Source organism: Panthera onca, chromosome C2, assembly GCF_046562875.1.
Source record: "Panthera onca isolate mPanOnc1 chromosome C2, mPanOnc1 haplotype 2, whole genome shotgun sequence".
Lineage (NCBI taxonomy): Eukaryota > Metazoa > Chordata > Mammalia > Carnivora > Felidae > Panthera > Panthera onca.
Genome location: NC_138347.1, coordinates 92,601,899 through 92,618,248, shown reverse-complemented (window position 1 = coordinate 92,618,248; position 16,350 = coordinate 92,601,899). Strand labels below are relative to the sequence as shown.

Below are 16,350 nucleotides of genomic sequence, written 5' to 3'. Positions count from 1 at the left end.
AAAGGAGAGCTTGCATAGGAAATTCAACATTATTGACAGATTTAAAAAAAATATATGGAAGTTCGGGGGTAGATTACCATTGAAGGTGATATCCTTTGGGGAAAACATAGGAGAAATTGATTCCTAATCTGGGTCCCAAAGAATATATAGCTTTAAAATAGAAAGAAACACAGATTAAGGCATTGTTACCATTTTGCCAAGATGAAGCGCAGCGAGATTAAGTTACCTCCCTAGTTATATCTAGTGTTTAGAAGAGTCAAAAAAAAAAAAAATACAACTCGGATCCCCATCAGGCTATTTTTTTTCCTTCTATACCATAAGTATAAGATCACAAATCTGAACAAAAGAGACTAAATATTTTATTCAAATCCATGGAGAATTTTTTTTTTTTTTTGGTAGAGCAGAGTGTATCACTCCTTGCCTGTTACATATTAATGCAATATTCCACATTTTTCACGGTTTGAAGGAAGGACTAAAAGTCTGTCACTTTAGATTGTTTAACAACAATTTGCCAAACTGTGGGTGAATTTTTTTAAGCCAATTATTATTAATGATTGATGATAGTGTTTATAAGTGTGGTGATATTAAAAATTTATATTTTAAAATTTAGTCTTATCTGCATGTGATACCAAGTTAGTGACTAAAGCTGACCCTTTTGAAGGAAAATTACGATACATCAAATGTGAAAACGTTTTCAGTGCTCAAGTTATTTTTCTCAGGATGTTTATATATTGTCACTGAAGTGTGTATGTCCAATTAAAATAAAATTATAAGTTAAAATAACATGAAAATATTTAAATTTTTACAAATAACTGTACTCTCTTGCCTTATAAATGTTAATTTTGGTACATTAAGTAGAAGGCAACTAATAACAAAATATTCTTGATTTTTTAAAATTGAGAATATGTACTTGGCAAAGGAGTTTTATGCACTAAGCCCTACATATTTGAAACATTAATTTTAGATGCCTCTATGGCAACATAATGTATTCTTGTAGTCTTCCAAGATGTGCCATAGTTTGGAATCTTTCCTAAGAGTCACAAACCAAGAGACATGTCACAAACAAAGTAAAAGATGACCACGGCTGTTTAGAGAATTGCCAACACTAGCACTTTTAATAAACTTCTATTATTTGACATGCATAATTTGAATGTCAAGCAATACTGTAACTAATTTTAACATGAAATTCTAAATAATCTAAGTATTGCCAGTTTGCTCCCAGTAGAGACAGGCAATGTCCTAATTCAACTCTATAAATAAATATGCCAAATATTTTCTAATTTATATCATTAATGGTGGCCAGGCTGTAGATTGGGACCATATACTACTACACCTTTATCATTTAAGAAGCCACTTCATTTCAGATTCCCCCATCACATTAGTTGCTTTTTGATGAAAGAATGGTACTGTTGAGAATCTTTCCTCTCCCTGAATCTTCATTACCAGGTCTTATTTATCCACTAAGAGCAAAAAGCCAAGATTTTATTTCTGTCTATTCCTCAGTGGTGTGCAGTATGGGGATCTGGAAGCATTCTTCTTGGGGTACGTTGTCAAATATATGTCTTCTTGCTTTAGTATGGATAGAAAACAAAAGTTGCTTTCTGAGGGTTAGAGAGACTTTGCCTCTAGGGAGTGTTGTTGCAACAGACTCAGGCTATCACAGTAGTAGTTACAGTAACATCACTAATAAGGAATTAGTAGCATTTTGTAGCCCTTTTGCTACACATTATCTACTGTACCCTGCATTTGGCTCAGGCTATCTCATTTAATCCTTAAAACTACCTGTGGTATAGGTGGAGTTATTCCTATTTTGCAACTGAGCATAATTAAACTTTGAAAAGGCTTAAAAACTTTATGTAAGTCCTATAGTGGAAATGGGAATATAAGACAGATTTCTCTAGGGTAAAAACTACCTGACTATATACAGATCACAAACTCAATATTTAGTAAGTGTGTTTACCATCAGGAACTTTGTAGCTAGAAGCTATTGTCCAGCAAAAGCAAGAGTGATATTATATATTGCAGGTGTGACAGCTTGGTTCAAGCTGGGATTCAAAACCAGCTCTGCAAAAACTAAGAGGTTGATGATCTTTCCTGGAGTCTATTTGCATAAATCCATATGCATGGAGACTGTTCTAAGGAGAGTCTGAATAAAATGAGAGTTGTTTTGTACATGGAGGTCAAGAGAGTGGTAGAAGACTAGAGTGTGAAACACATGGCATGAATATCACCTGAAAGCCAGAACTTGACAAATACAATTTCATGATAGGCTTTGTGAAACTCACGATAAGATGAACTTAGGGGCCCAAGCTGACAGGGAAGTACAAACTGCAGGGGGTGGAGTCACTGTTCTTCCACACAGAACCTGACAAGACCTTGGCTCCTGGAACACTGGGGACTTGGGAATCTAGAAAAGATTCTTTGGTCATTTTCCAAGAGCATTAGTGGGGGAAAGAAAAGAAAAGAAAGAAACAATATTCTTCATGCAGCTTATGTTCTTATTTAGGACTCCCTCTTGAGCACAAAAGGAATTTCATGTTAGAATTACCGGCAAACATTCTAGAAACATGTAAGAATAACTACCAAAGGCTTTGAAGAGAGCCTTGGGTGAGGGTCCATAGGTCAAACAGATGGAAGCTAAGAGTCATGCTAATTTGGACACAAATTTTATTGTTGATAAAATTTGAACCCACTGACTTTTGATATCTGGGATGTTGAGACTCCCACACTATTTGTGACCAATATCCTAAGAGATGAGACAACTTGATGTCTAAACAATCCCCAGTTTCATGATTTGTAGAAAGTCTTCTCAACCTAAAACTCCCTCTATGTCTGTCTTTGAGATTTTATCACTTATTTTTCAAAACCCAAGTCAATGTTCCCATTTTCCTGACTGACCTAACTGATCTTCTAACTCTCCCACTTCCCCATCCTACAAAGTGGACACAAAATAAATACTTTTGGAATTGGCAATAACAATATTAAAGAAGCTTTGAAAAGCGACACGCCAGTACAAAAAAAATCATGGGATATCGTATTGCCATCTTGGAAGGGAAAAAGAGAGAAAATGGTTAAAGACTGGGGCCTCTGAAATAGATTTTGTTTATTGAGCTGTATATATCTTCAGGATGTTACTATTTTCTTATTTTACTATCCAAGAACTTTAGAATCCCTTTATTCCCTATCCCAAGCACATTTTAAAAAATTAAGTCAACAATGATTCCTAATAGGAAAAATATGAAAATAAAAGGTTAAATCTCAGTATTATTCTGCATGCAAAAACATGTCTATTTGTGATTTTTTCTTTTTTTTACATCTTGCTATTTCAATGACCTCATTTTGCAATTTCCTCCTTGTTAGTATCTCCACATGCACAGTGAGCCTGGAAAGAGATTTTCAACCTCTTCTCTTCCATTTTGAATTCCCAGGGGACAATACTGTGCTGGATTTTAAAAGATGCATGAGTGAAGAAAAATGAGCTCTGTCAGATTTCTCTGCTTTGGACAGAGTCATATATTTTCCCTATATCCATACACCAGACAAAACAGAAGGATAGAATGATTTGTCATTTCCTGTTCTGGAATGTTTAATTTCAGATACCTTTTTCAAGGACTGGAAAAACAGTTACCTTCTGTTTTAAAATTATATTCTGGTAATCAAGCCTATGTAAGGCCTTGGTAAAATGCTAAGATTTGATTTATTTCAAGGAGCACTGCCATTTGAATAGGCTTCCAATTTCTGAACACTCTTATTTATCATAGTGGTTGATTAAAATGGGTCATGATTTCTAACATTGGTTATCCCATTGTAAACACACAACTTTAATATCAAAAGGAGTCAGTGTAGATCGTTCCCTCGATGATTCCTAACTCATACATTATTAGATTTTATTCATTTGGAATCCCAGTTTCAAACCTTTAAGTACTGAGCCCAAATGAAATTTTTATATGAGACTCCTTATTCATCATTAGAACTAAATTGCATGTATAGTTCATACAGGTAGCTCTGGATTTTTCATTACTACAGCATCTCTGCAAAATACTTATGCTAGGTCTAAAAATGATCTTCAAATCATTTATTCATGTCTTCACAACCATAGAAACCACACTAGTAATGTCAGTGGTTAATTGAAATCGTGGATCATGTCTTAGTTTGAAAATGTCTGTGCAGCTTTTGTCTGCAGTAAAACTGTCTACAGTTTTAGATTGGAGAAAAAAAAAATCATAGTATATATTAAGGCTGTTTCACTTCTTATTAAAATATGTATATTTGATATTCCATTTCAGTATGTTTTAGTTTACCTTTATCGTTGCTCTTGCCTTGCTTTGCTTTGCACAGCAATGAAGTCTGAAATACTTTAGGGAAAGAATGAAAGAAAGAAAGAAAAAAGAAAGAAAGAAGAAAAAAAGAAAGAAAAAGAAGGAAGGAAGGAAGGAAGGGAATAAAACCTTCTCAATTCAAGGGATTTTGTATTTTATCTAGTTTGACAGTAAAATATTGGGTATTTTGAGTATCTTCTACATAACTAACACTGTGAAAACTATATATAGCTCTCAAAGAGCTTACTATCTAGTACTTCCCTTAAAAAGTCACTGTCTTCCTGTTTGTATTCTAAGAAGTTTGCCTTTGAGCCTCCTTTATTTTTTTTATCCCCCAAGCGTACGTAACTGTGACCAAGCAAAGTTGTTCTCCTTTTTCTGTTAGTCTATTTCTTTGCATCATAGCAAGCCACACCCATTGTATTCAGAGAGACCTGCTTGCAAGTGGGAGTCATGGAAAACATCAGTAAGGGCTCTGTTTTACTCTTTAGGAAGCTATGCTGTCATGTGATATAAACTAGGGAGATAACAATAAAAGAGGTACTTGATAATATTTTTTAATCCATTGATATAGTAAATAGAATCAGCTAATTTAGCAGCTTTTTCCCCATTGATTTTCTCATCTGTATATTTAGGCCGTTGAAACAAATAATGTATAGATCTGGTCTCCTAGTTTTCATACATGAAATTTTTGTTCAATATGTCATACAGAACACATACACTAAACTTCATCCTTTTCATTCAAATTTTTAAATTTTTGGCATAAAGTTGTTCACAGTTTTCTCATTATTTCCAAATCTCAGTTGTACCAATAGTTACATCACTTTTACTCCTTCTTATTCCTAATCTTTAAAAATTTTTGCTTCTCCTTTATTTTCTTAATCAATCCTGCTAGAAAGTTATTTTATAAATCGTTCATTTTTTTAATGTTTATTTATTCTTGAGTGAAAGAGTCATCCAGTGTAGTTATCCAGTGTAGTTATGACAAGACTATTTCATTCTAGAATCATCCAGTGTAGTTGTCATCCAGTATAGTTATGACAAGACTATTTCATTCTAGAATCAAAAATATTTTCTAAAATTAATAAATCAAGGTACAGATACAAATATAGCACAGAAGTAAAAGTGAGTGTCATTAATAGACTAGTTAAAATTCACTTAAAAGGGCAAAGAAACTCCCCTTGTAAGCAATGTGATTAGGTTGATTCATTAAAAATTCCAAAAGGCAGGGATATTTGTACTCAACCTTTTCTATTCTCTTACAAAGAGAACTGCTCTCTAGGGAGATGAAATGTAAATAATTTTAATTAATTATAACCTTGTTCTTAAAGAAGGATCTTCCCTAATGTCTGCCTGCCTGTTCTGCTCTGTATTAAAATATGATGGAGAACTTGCCCATTGACATGACCTAAATGTACACATATCTAAGTAGGAGGGCGCATTTAAGGGACAGGCCTGTGGGATAGAAGCTTATAGGCCTGTCAAAGAAATCCATGTTAGTTGCCTGTATTGGTCAAAATAAACATAAATGGACAGCCAAGGAGTGTTAGACATCTTCTTTGAGTGGACTAAATTTTTATAATATAAGCCTATATTTCTTTCTGTATAGATCAATCGTAGCATATGATTCATACATTAATACCATTGATCTGTTTTTATTTCTTTTTAGTATTCAAGGACGCTCTTTTTAAGTTTATTTTTGAGAGAGAGAGTGCATGCTCAAGGGCACAAGCAGGGGAGGGGCAGAGAGAGAGCACGGAGACTGAGAATTCCAAGCAGGCTCCAAGCTGTCAGTGCAGAGCCCAATGTGAGGGGGTTCAAACTCACAAACCTTGAGATGGTGACCTGTGCCAAAATCAAGAGTCAGATGCTTAAATGACTGATTAACCCATGAACCCCTGTTTGATTAGTCTATTGTAAAGGCTAATTGAAAACTTTATCATATCTCAAACTTTAAAACATATGCTTAAACCTTGACAATATAAAAATCATAATAATTATAAAGTAACACAAATTCGATGGTATAAAAAGGAGAGTTTGAAAGAAAAGTATTTCCTCTTGTCTTCCACAACATAAAGTCAATAGATGTGTTATTTAGACAAATCAAGAAAAATTAGTGAAGGAATAAAAATCTCAAAGTCCTTATGGCAACCACTACAGATTTAAAAAGAAATTATAATGATAAAAGAAATAACAGAATCTAGAGTTGAGAGATACAGAGAGGAGAGATAGTGTTTAGTTTCCTGAATTCCTTATTTTTCATAATGCCTAGTTAATGAATAGATACTGTTAGGAGTTGGTAAGTCAAGTGATTGTCATGTATGTGTGTATAAGTTGTAGAGATACTATAATAATTTAACTGTACAACAACAATTATACAACCATAATTATAATCTTTAACAAATAATACAAATTTGATTGCCGACAGAACAATTGAAAATAGAAACTTTAGGATAGCGGAGATGACGGACTAGAGTGTGTGTGTGTGTGTGTGTGTGTGTGTGTTACCAAACTTTTAATTTTACACCCTTCCAGGTGGTTGAAAATATTTAATCATGGGCATGACTTATAATACTTTATTTAATATCCTATAGTCAATCAAACAAACACTGTTCAGTTAAATAATTAGCCACATCTATATGTATTGATAAGGAAAGAGAAGTACAATATATTTATAAGTAAAATAAAAATATAATACATATAATTGTATGTATCCTGAGCATTTAAAAATGGTAACGATGCATATGTTTATATTAATCAATGCATGAAAAATATCCAGAAATAAACACATTAAATAATAACAGTGACTACTTGTGTAGTGTTTTATTTTGTATTCCATATATTACTTATATAAATTTTTCACTACTACAATGCATTGATTATATAATAAAATTTTAATAGTAAAAATAATTGAGATCCTAGATAACTTTGTCGGTAGGATATCCAACTTAACCTCATTAGTCTGGGCCTCTAATTCAGGTTTTAAGGTCTATGGGTACAGAAATTCTCAGTGCCTTGCTCACTGCTCTAACCCCTGCAGCTAGCCCAAGTTAGTCCCTACCCATAATATAAACCCTTTCAATATTTCTGGAATAAATTAATAAATATAAACTGAGTGCTTAATATAATATGCAACATATAGTAGGTATGCAATAGATGAAAGCTCTTTTTGTCAGTCTATATGAGCCACTAAGAATTGATAGATTTTAGTAATTAAAATTAAAAATCATTCAGATAGCAATGTAAGTGAAGCGTGATGGAAAACATTTCTTCTATTATTTTCCTGCCTGTTGATTTTCACTTATCTATTTGGACGCATCCCATTTTTTACATTAAAAAGCTATAAAAAAGCTAATGCCAGATTGTTTCAGCTCAAGATTAAAAACCAAACATTCTCATCTGTGCCTTTATATTTTTCTCAATGGCATATACCTGTCTTTCTTTGTGGTTCATATTTAATCCAGATTTCTCCAAAATGGATAATACATTTCCTAAAGCTTCTTCATTATCATCTTTCATATCAGCAAAGCAGCAGCAAATCTTTGCTTACTTTTAGGTTTCAGAATTCTAATAAGCAGAGTAATGCTTCTTTTTTCTAAGTCCTATCTACAATAAAATCCTGTTGAGTACAAGAGTATATAATGGCATTTCCTTCCTCAATTAATTTCATTGTGAATGTGCTAGAACTTGTGTCAATGAAGGCATTCTGAATATCTCCAATAGACAATAAACCTCAGTCATGACCAGAGTGAGGAAGAGGGAAAATATGCACATGGGCTAATTTGATGGCTATGGCTTCGGATGAGTTTCCATTTCCCTTCAGGGTTTGGACTCAAGCTGAAAGCTAAAGTAAAATTCAAGATGCTGGAGACACCCCTCTCTGACTTCACTTTAAGCAATCTGCTGGCAGGACTGGCAGGACTGGCCCTTCACAGAATGGCGGTGACCATATTACTAAAACCTACAAGGTGAGGCCTGGAAGTCTTTGGGCACAAGAGAACTTGATCGGCTGTCACTGAGCCTTCATCTTATATTAATGAAGGGAAAGTGATCAGTCTATTGCAAAGGGAGTAGATAATTCTCCCTTCAAACCCAAAGTACAACCTGACAGGGCTTCTGATATTTGGATGATGGTGATGAGAGGAAAATTGGAGGAGTAATGATCTGTCTCAAATGGAAAAATTATGATTAGAAAGGAAAAATTTAACTATTTGCTTTGGTAAAAATAAAGTTGTCAATCCAATAATAGACCATTGAATGGCTTGTTTAAATGCAAGAATTTAGTATTGAATTCATGAAATACTATATTGTACTCCTTAGTTTCATAAGCATTAAATATGACAGGAAAAATAACCTCTTGTCTCCATTTTAGAAATGAGGTATAAGTAACATATTATAAATTTGTCCTAGTTCATGGATGTGACAGCTAATAGATGCAAATATTGGCAATTTGCTTAGTAGATTATCATTTACTGTCACTTTTTTAATTAGAATGTGATCTTCCATTGTCTTTAATCTATTTACATCATGGATGACAAATTTCTTTCCCTTAAGCAAAATCTTTATTTATCATAAAGCAATTTCACCAAAACTGTTACATGAAGGAGAAACCATTATAGGAATCATTTAACTTTTGAATTTTCAGACTACTTTGTGTCTTAAAAAAAAGAATAGAAAATATTTTATTTTTAATGACTGATATTTGCACACTTGCCTCTTCAAGAACGTCCATATTTTTTTCTGTTTATCTTAAAATTATAAAGATATAATTACTTTACCATTAATTTTGTAATCATGCCATGAAAAATCTGAGTAGACTTAGGCTTTGTTTATGTAAACAATGAAAACTTAAATGCAGGTGTAATTAAATATTGCTGGTCAGCTCTGAGGGCAGGAATCATCTACGTGTGTTTAACACTGGCACATAACATCTCTTTAGCCCATCAAGGGATTTTTAAAGCAAACAATTCTACTGGTAAGGAGTTATTTGTAGAGGAACTTGGGAATATGGGTGGTGGAGGAGGGAAATGGAAAAAGGAGAGTCAGATGGTCTGAATTGTCTTTAGGGAGAAAAAAAAATGACATGGTTTTGACTGGATGTGATTTGATATCTATCAGCTTCTGTTGCAAGTATAACAGAAAGCATGTATATAGATGATGTTTAACTAATGAAACTTGTTTAGATTATTTTTGATTGGATTGTCAATTTAATGGTATAATTGGCTGGCACTAATTCCAGAGTAAGATTGTGAGTTCAGTATGGTATTTGTCAACACTGAGGGCTACTCCATATTAAGTGACATCTTTAAGTCTATTTAAAATAAATAATGAAATAAATATAACCTCATATAACCTCAATTATGTTAATTCTTCACTTTTATACCTCATGATAAATATGAGGAATATAATAAATATGGGGAATAAAAATGAATTAACACAATTGAGGTTATATTTAATTATTTATTTAAAATAAACTTAAAGATGTTGCTTGACATAGTCCAGTTTGCAAAAAAAAAAAAAAAAGTCCTCAATTTTGAACTTTTTTTGAACTTCAGCTCTTTAATCTCCCAAGGTCCTAAAATCCAGGTGTATTATGTGATCATGTATGTATTGTTATTTCGATGTCTTTAGGAAAGACACTTCCTCACCTCCAAAACGCCCTAGCCTCAACAACTGTGGTTAGTTCTTATGCATACATCATAATAACTAACATGTATTGGACATATGTGTCAAGAACCATTCTAAGTGCTTTATGTATTTATTATTATTGTTATTATCAGTATTATTATAAGTATTATAATAATAATTATTATTATTCTTGAGTGCATCCCTGTGAGAGAGGTACTCTTATATTTGCAAGCTTACAGATAAAAACCTGAGGTACAGAAAGATGAAGAAACGTGATCAAGAAGGTAGCCCAGCTAAGAAGTGGAAAAGTAGAAAAATTGGGGTCTAAATCCAGGTAGTTTGACTCTAGAAACATTGTCATGAATCTTAAACATGGAGCTTTTATATTTGAAATACCCCTTTAATGTGGTTACTAGACATTATTTATGCACCTCGGTGAATGACAAGGAAGAAGACTTTGATGATCATACGTTTAACACTGGATGAGAGATGGCTTTGGGGGAAGATATATGACAAGAAACTAAATGCTAAAATTTTAGGAAGCAAAACCCTTACTTCACAATTATGATTAGAAAAATGTGTAAGAGGGGCGCCTGGGTGGCGCAGTCGGTTAAGCGTCCGACTTCAGCCAGGTCACGATCTCGTGGTCTGTGAGTTCGAGCCCCGCGTCGGGCTCTGGGCTGATGGCTCGGAGCCTGGAGCCTGTTTCCGATTCTGTGTCTCCCTCTCTCTCTGCCCCTCCCCCGTTCATGCTCTGTCTCTCTCTGTCCCAAAAATAAATAAAAAACGTTGAAAAAAAAATGTGTAAGAGTTGTCTTGTGCTGTTAGCCATGTGGTCCTGGGTCTGAGAAGTAAGGGGTGGCAGACTTGCTCTTCAGCTGACTAGTCTAACAGCATTGGTATTAGTCTAAAGGCACGGTAGAGAGAGCCCCCTAGAGGAACCAGACACCTCTGACTACATATCCTTTTTTTCCCTTGGGCCTGGCATCTTTTCTTTCATCAAGGTAATTTTATAGTTTGAGAGGGTGATTGCAAGAATATCTTTGTGAAATAATAAAGCAGCTCATTTGTAAATAATAAGGCGGATCATTACTTTGACAATTTCTTTTTTTCTTAAGTAGGCTCCATGCCCAACATGGGGCTTGAACTCACAACTCTGAGATCAAGAGTCTCATGCTCTACTGACTGAGCCAGCCAAATGCTCCAGTGTTGACAATTTCTGATAATGCAAGCAGGCAGCTGAAAATGGTAATGAAAGTAATTAGATAATGATTATTTTTTTACATTATATAACTGATATGAGCTAATATATGTTGCTCTATATATGAATGAGTGAATGAGTAATGAGAGAGGGAAAGAGAGGGAGCATAATGATGTTTTGATGAGAAATTGGCCATATGTTTACTATCATCTATTATGAGTAAAACTCTATTAGAAATTGAATTTTTGGCAACTGATTTACATGGTTGACTTTATGTTCTTAACTAACTTTCAGTCAATATCAAATTTGAAACCTCAGCAGAATCCAATTAATTTGTTGGTTTTAGGTAAAAAGGAATCTTGTAGAAGATGTAGTGCCTGTTTTAACACATAGCCACTGAAGAGACCCCTTTTTCAATAAAGCCAGTGATTTCTGACTTGAGAATATCCATTAGGTTGGCAGTAGAGATTTATGTAGTGTTGGTGTTAGTTAAATGGCACCTTTCCGGAGATAGTCGTCCTCCTGGACCTAGACACCATAGGGTTTAGCTCATTCCAGAAAGATGTGCAGCATTTTTGGAAGAGAGAGGTAAAAACAGAGAAGAGCTAAAACTTAGGAAATTACACCATTCATAATTGTAAGTTTCAAACTGTAATTCTTGAATGTTTATAGATAGTTTAGGCACAGTACTATCTTCCAACAGTACAGTCTGTCTGCACTACTAGGAAGATCTGAGCAGGACTTTAAGGATCATTTATTTGGTGATCAATTAAGCTGTCTTAAAACTGATTTATATAGCAAGTATCAAATAAAATTTAAAATGTAACCCTCTCCTGACCCAAATCTAGGGAGATGTTATCGCATTTCAGAATAACAATCAGTCATTTGTCTCCCTTAAATTTAGTTTCAACTTACCAACAAATGTATTCCCTGTATTTAGCCACAAAGTAGAGGCAATCATGGCCAATAGCTTGAGTTCATACATCTACTAAACAGGCTGTATGAAATGAAAAAAAAAAAGTATATTTTTCTGTATTTGCCAACTTAAAATTCGTTGCACAAGATTACCGACCTTGCCACTATGTGTCACTTATAGGATGTTTCTGACTTCTATCTTCAATAGGTAATTGATTTTTATGGTAATTTACTCTATGAATAATTCTTTTTAAAATATAAATATGACTTTACTTTCCAGAAATTAAACAGACTATATGAGCTATTAAACAAATATACAATGTAGGTATATTTTCTAACCTCATGACTTGTTAGTAAATTAAAATATTAGTTCATATTGATTATCAGACAACTACTTATAATGAACATTGTGAACAAAGGTGGTTTATCATTATTATGTAATGGTGGCTGGGAGGATACTTAAATTACTTTTTCAATTGTAATAATATAGACACATTTGGCTCCATAAAAAAATCACCTGAAGAGACAGAGTGATAGGGACATATGATAGGTTGAGAAGTTTCAAATTCACTTACTAAAAATACATAAATGCGTGTGTGTTTGTGTGTTTCAAAGTGAGGTGGACTACTGATTCATTGTTTGAACTGAGAGTTGTACTTGCTTTGACTATACCAACTATACCCCTAGAGAATATTCTTATGTGGCTATTGCCATTAAGAAGAAGTTACTTACTGTCCAGAAGCCTGGATCTTCACATGGACAGTAGTTCAGATCTTGAACATATCTTAGGTTTCCCATGTGCATTGTGAAACTGTAGCTTTCTAATATTTTCCAATTACATTTGTAAATGCCAGCCAATTCATGTTTGTGGTTTCTATTCACATCAGTAATTGATAAATGGTTGGTAAAAGTACAACAGTTGGAAAGTCGTGAACTTTTCATCAGTCACAGAGCTCTATTGGTCTGATTACTAAGTGTAGGGAGAAGTAAGTGAAGTGGGTGAATATAGGCAGTAGATAAGGTGATTGGAGAATCTATAGGAGTTGGATAACTAAGAGGTTAAGGGAAGATATTGAAGTCAGTAATATGTTAATTGTGTATATACATTCAATCAACAGCTATATCTATATCAGTATTATTCAGAGGCTAGGAAATACTGTGTTTTAGCTACCCAGAGATTCTGGTATATATTGCATCATATAGACTTTATTTGGATTGTTGTTTTCAAGTCATTAGAATACCGTAAATCACAGAGTAAAGTTACACCAAGTGTCATTCACTCATTAGTGAATGAAAATGCACTTGGGCATCTTGTGTCCCTTGTAGTTGTGGTTTTCACACCTTTGAGTGAGAACAAAATGATTCCAGTTGTGGTGAAAGGAGAGATTCAACCAGATATCAGTCAGGTCTAGAAGTTCTACATAAATTCTGGAGCTGTGGCTGTCAGACTTCACCAGGCATATCAAACATTGGTAACAATGTGGACTTACTGGGACCCTATCTCAAAACAAAAACAAAAACAAAAACACCCTGATTCAGTAGTTCTTTTCAGACATGACTCTTGCATTTTAACAAGCAGCTCAGGTAATCTAAGACAGGTGTCCCACAGGAGTGGGAAAGAAAGAGAGCAAGAGAGAGCATGTGAGAGAGTGAGAGAGAGAGAGAGAGAGAGGGAGGAAGAGAGAGAACAAAGAAAGCAAAGAGAGAAATAAAAGAAAAAGCTTGGAACATCCACAGTTTAACTGAAAGGCAAAATTTCTCATTATATTCTCAAAGAGCACATGATACTGGCTTCTACACTTAAATGTCATTTTTCATATTTTTAAACATATTTTTACTGACTGATATTTCAAACTTTTAAGGAACGTAACAATAGATCAGAAAAGTTAATACCAACTGCTTAGGATATCACTTGGCTACACCATTATTTTTTTTAAGTGCAGATAAATGGTGAATAATATTCAACATGAACTTTGTAGTTTAAATGGCAGCATCATGCACTACTATTAAAATTGCAATCAGATTTAGGAAGAAATAAAAGTAATTCCTTTCAATTAGTAATTGCTCATAATTAATGAAAATGAGCTATTGTCTCAACACAGATATGAATATATGCCTTTAAAACTAGTTCTACATATAAAAATGGTACTAAAAATCCATAAATTTAATAAAAATTATAATCAATTCTTAACTTTGTGACATAATCATATTTAGGATTTCATATGTATACTAACTAATGGCCTATGGAAAACGTTGTTTAGTTTTATTCCCTGGACATCAGAAACCTATAATCCTTTATTATAAGGAAAAGTGAAGGTTCACTTTAAATCCATACCAAGAGGGGCGCCTGGGTGGCTCAGTTGGTTAAGCGTCTGACTTCGGCTCAGGTCATGATCTCGCGGTCCATGAGTTCGAGCCCCACGTCGGGCTCTGTGCTGACTGCTCAGAGCCTGGAGCGTGTTTCAGATTCCGTGTCTCCCTCTCTCTGACCCTCCCCCCGTTCATGCTCTGTCTCCCTCTGTCTCAAAAATAAATAAACGTTAAAAAAAAAATAAATCCATACCAAGAATCTACATTTAAGAGGGCACTCTATTTTCTATTTGTTAAATAGGAAATGGATGAAAATATTTGTCTGTAGGAAGCCACATTTGTTGGTGGTTATTAACCTCATCTGACCATGTCAGTGAAAACACATGCCTCTTGGTGTGGGAAAAGAACCCTTCAAATCAGCACAAGAGAGAAAAACTTCCTTCTATTTCTATTCCCCATTTTTTTTTTTTACTGATCCTTATGGAATTAAATATATACACTAATTATATCATATATTCTTATATTAAATATAATTTATATTATCATTTATAACATATATATCACAAACAAGGCTCTAATTCATTGTCTTTTTGACTGGTGTTTTTGTTGCTGTTTGCATCAGATGCTCAACAGAGAACAAATTACAATTTCAGTCTGTATCGAGAATTCCAGCAGCCAGAGGCATTTGATTCAGATAAATTGAGCACACATTTGAAAGAAAGTCTTTTATTCTAGACACGGCTGACTTCATTGCTAGCTGTGATGTTCGGCAATAGATCCAGAGGCTGGAAGAGAGGAAGTGCTGACCAGTACAAATACATTTCAGTGTGTGAAGCATGCCAGATTATCATAAAGTCTGTTCAGAGCAAGGGGTCCTAGGTTTTAGTAGAGATCCTTATTTTTGTAGAAACGATTATACACGTTACTATGTGTCTCTTCAGACCTGTTACTAAGTTGCCGTTTATACTTTGCCATTTTTTAATCTTATTTTAAATCTGAGCTTTTGAAGAAATTTTGTAGATATCTCATGATAGCGGTGACTATATGTTGAAGGAATGAATCCTTACTTAGTTTGAGGCAGTTTGAGAAATTGAACTAGAAAAACAAAGATTTAGAAGCTGATTTTTAATGATAAAATTTAGTACTTAATTTAGTTCAGAGTTTCTGATAGTTTCAGCAAAATGGAAACTGGTTTGATTTTGCTCTGCTTAAAAAAAGAGCACTCAGGATGAGATATTTACCTGGTTCTGAATTTTAAGAATGTATCAACCTGGAATGCAGTTGAAAACATCGTTTTTCAAAAGGGACAGAAACAGTCTTCATGCTTCTTATGTTAGCCTTCAATGAAAAAGGACAGTGTGAAATTTTATGTTTACTCAGTGAGGATTTTACATTGAAAAGCCACCAGAGGAAAGAAGATCTTTGTTTCCCTAGGATTTAGCAAAATACATGGTACATAAGTGGTTCTCAGTAAATGTTGCTTGAATTGACATATCTCAATCTCAATTAAAAATCAAGTTGGTGGGGCGCCTGGGTGGCTTGGTCAGTTAAGCATCCGACTTCAGCTCAGGTCATGATCTCAAGGTCCGTGAGTTTGAGCCCCGCGTTGGGCTCTGGGCTGATGGCTCAGAGCCTGGAGCCTGCTTCGGATTCTGTGTCTCCCTCTCTCTCTGCCCCTCCCCTGTTCATGCTCTGTCTCTCTCTGTCTCAAAAATAAATAAACGTTAAAAAAATTAAAAAAAAATCAAGTTGGAAATAGATCACTCTTTTTAGTTCTCCAAAGGGTAGTATAGCCCTACTAGGAGCTATATGATACCTGAAACCCAGAAGTGATACCATAGGACCATATCTGGACCACAGTCTTAATGATGTATCCAGAGAAGCTCCTGACCGGGTAAAGCCTGCATATTACTGCTTTTGTTACTTTTCATCTGGTAGAATGGTCTAGAGGCCATAGGTGCATGCATGCCTCTCTGC

At 34.3% G+C, this 16,350-nt stretch overlaps 1 protein-coding gene across 7 annotated transcripts in view; it reads left to right on the top strand.

Annotated features, from left to right (window-relative positions):
• NLGN1 (neuroligin 1) overlaps window positions 1-16,350 on the top strand; it is an 827,426-nt gene that overhangs the window by 421,085 nt on the left and 389,991 nt on the right. The gene's annotated exons all lie outside the window — the stretch shown is intronic.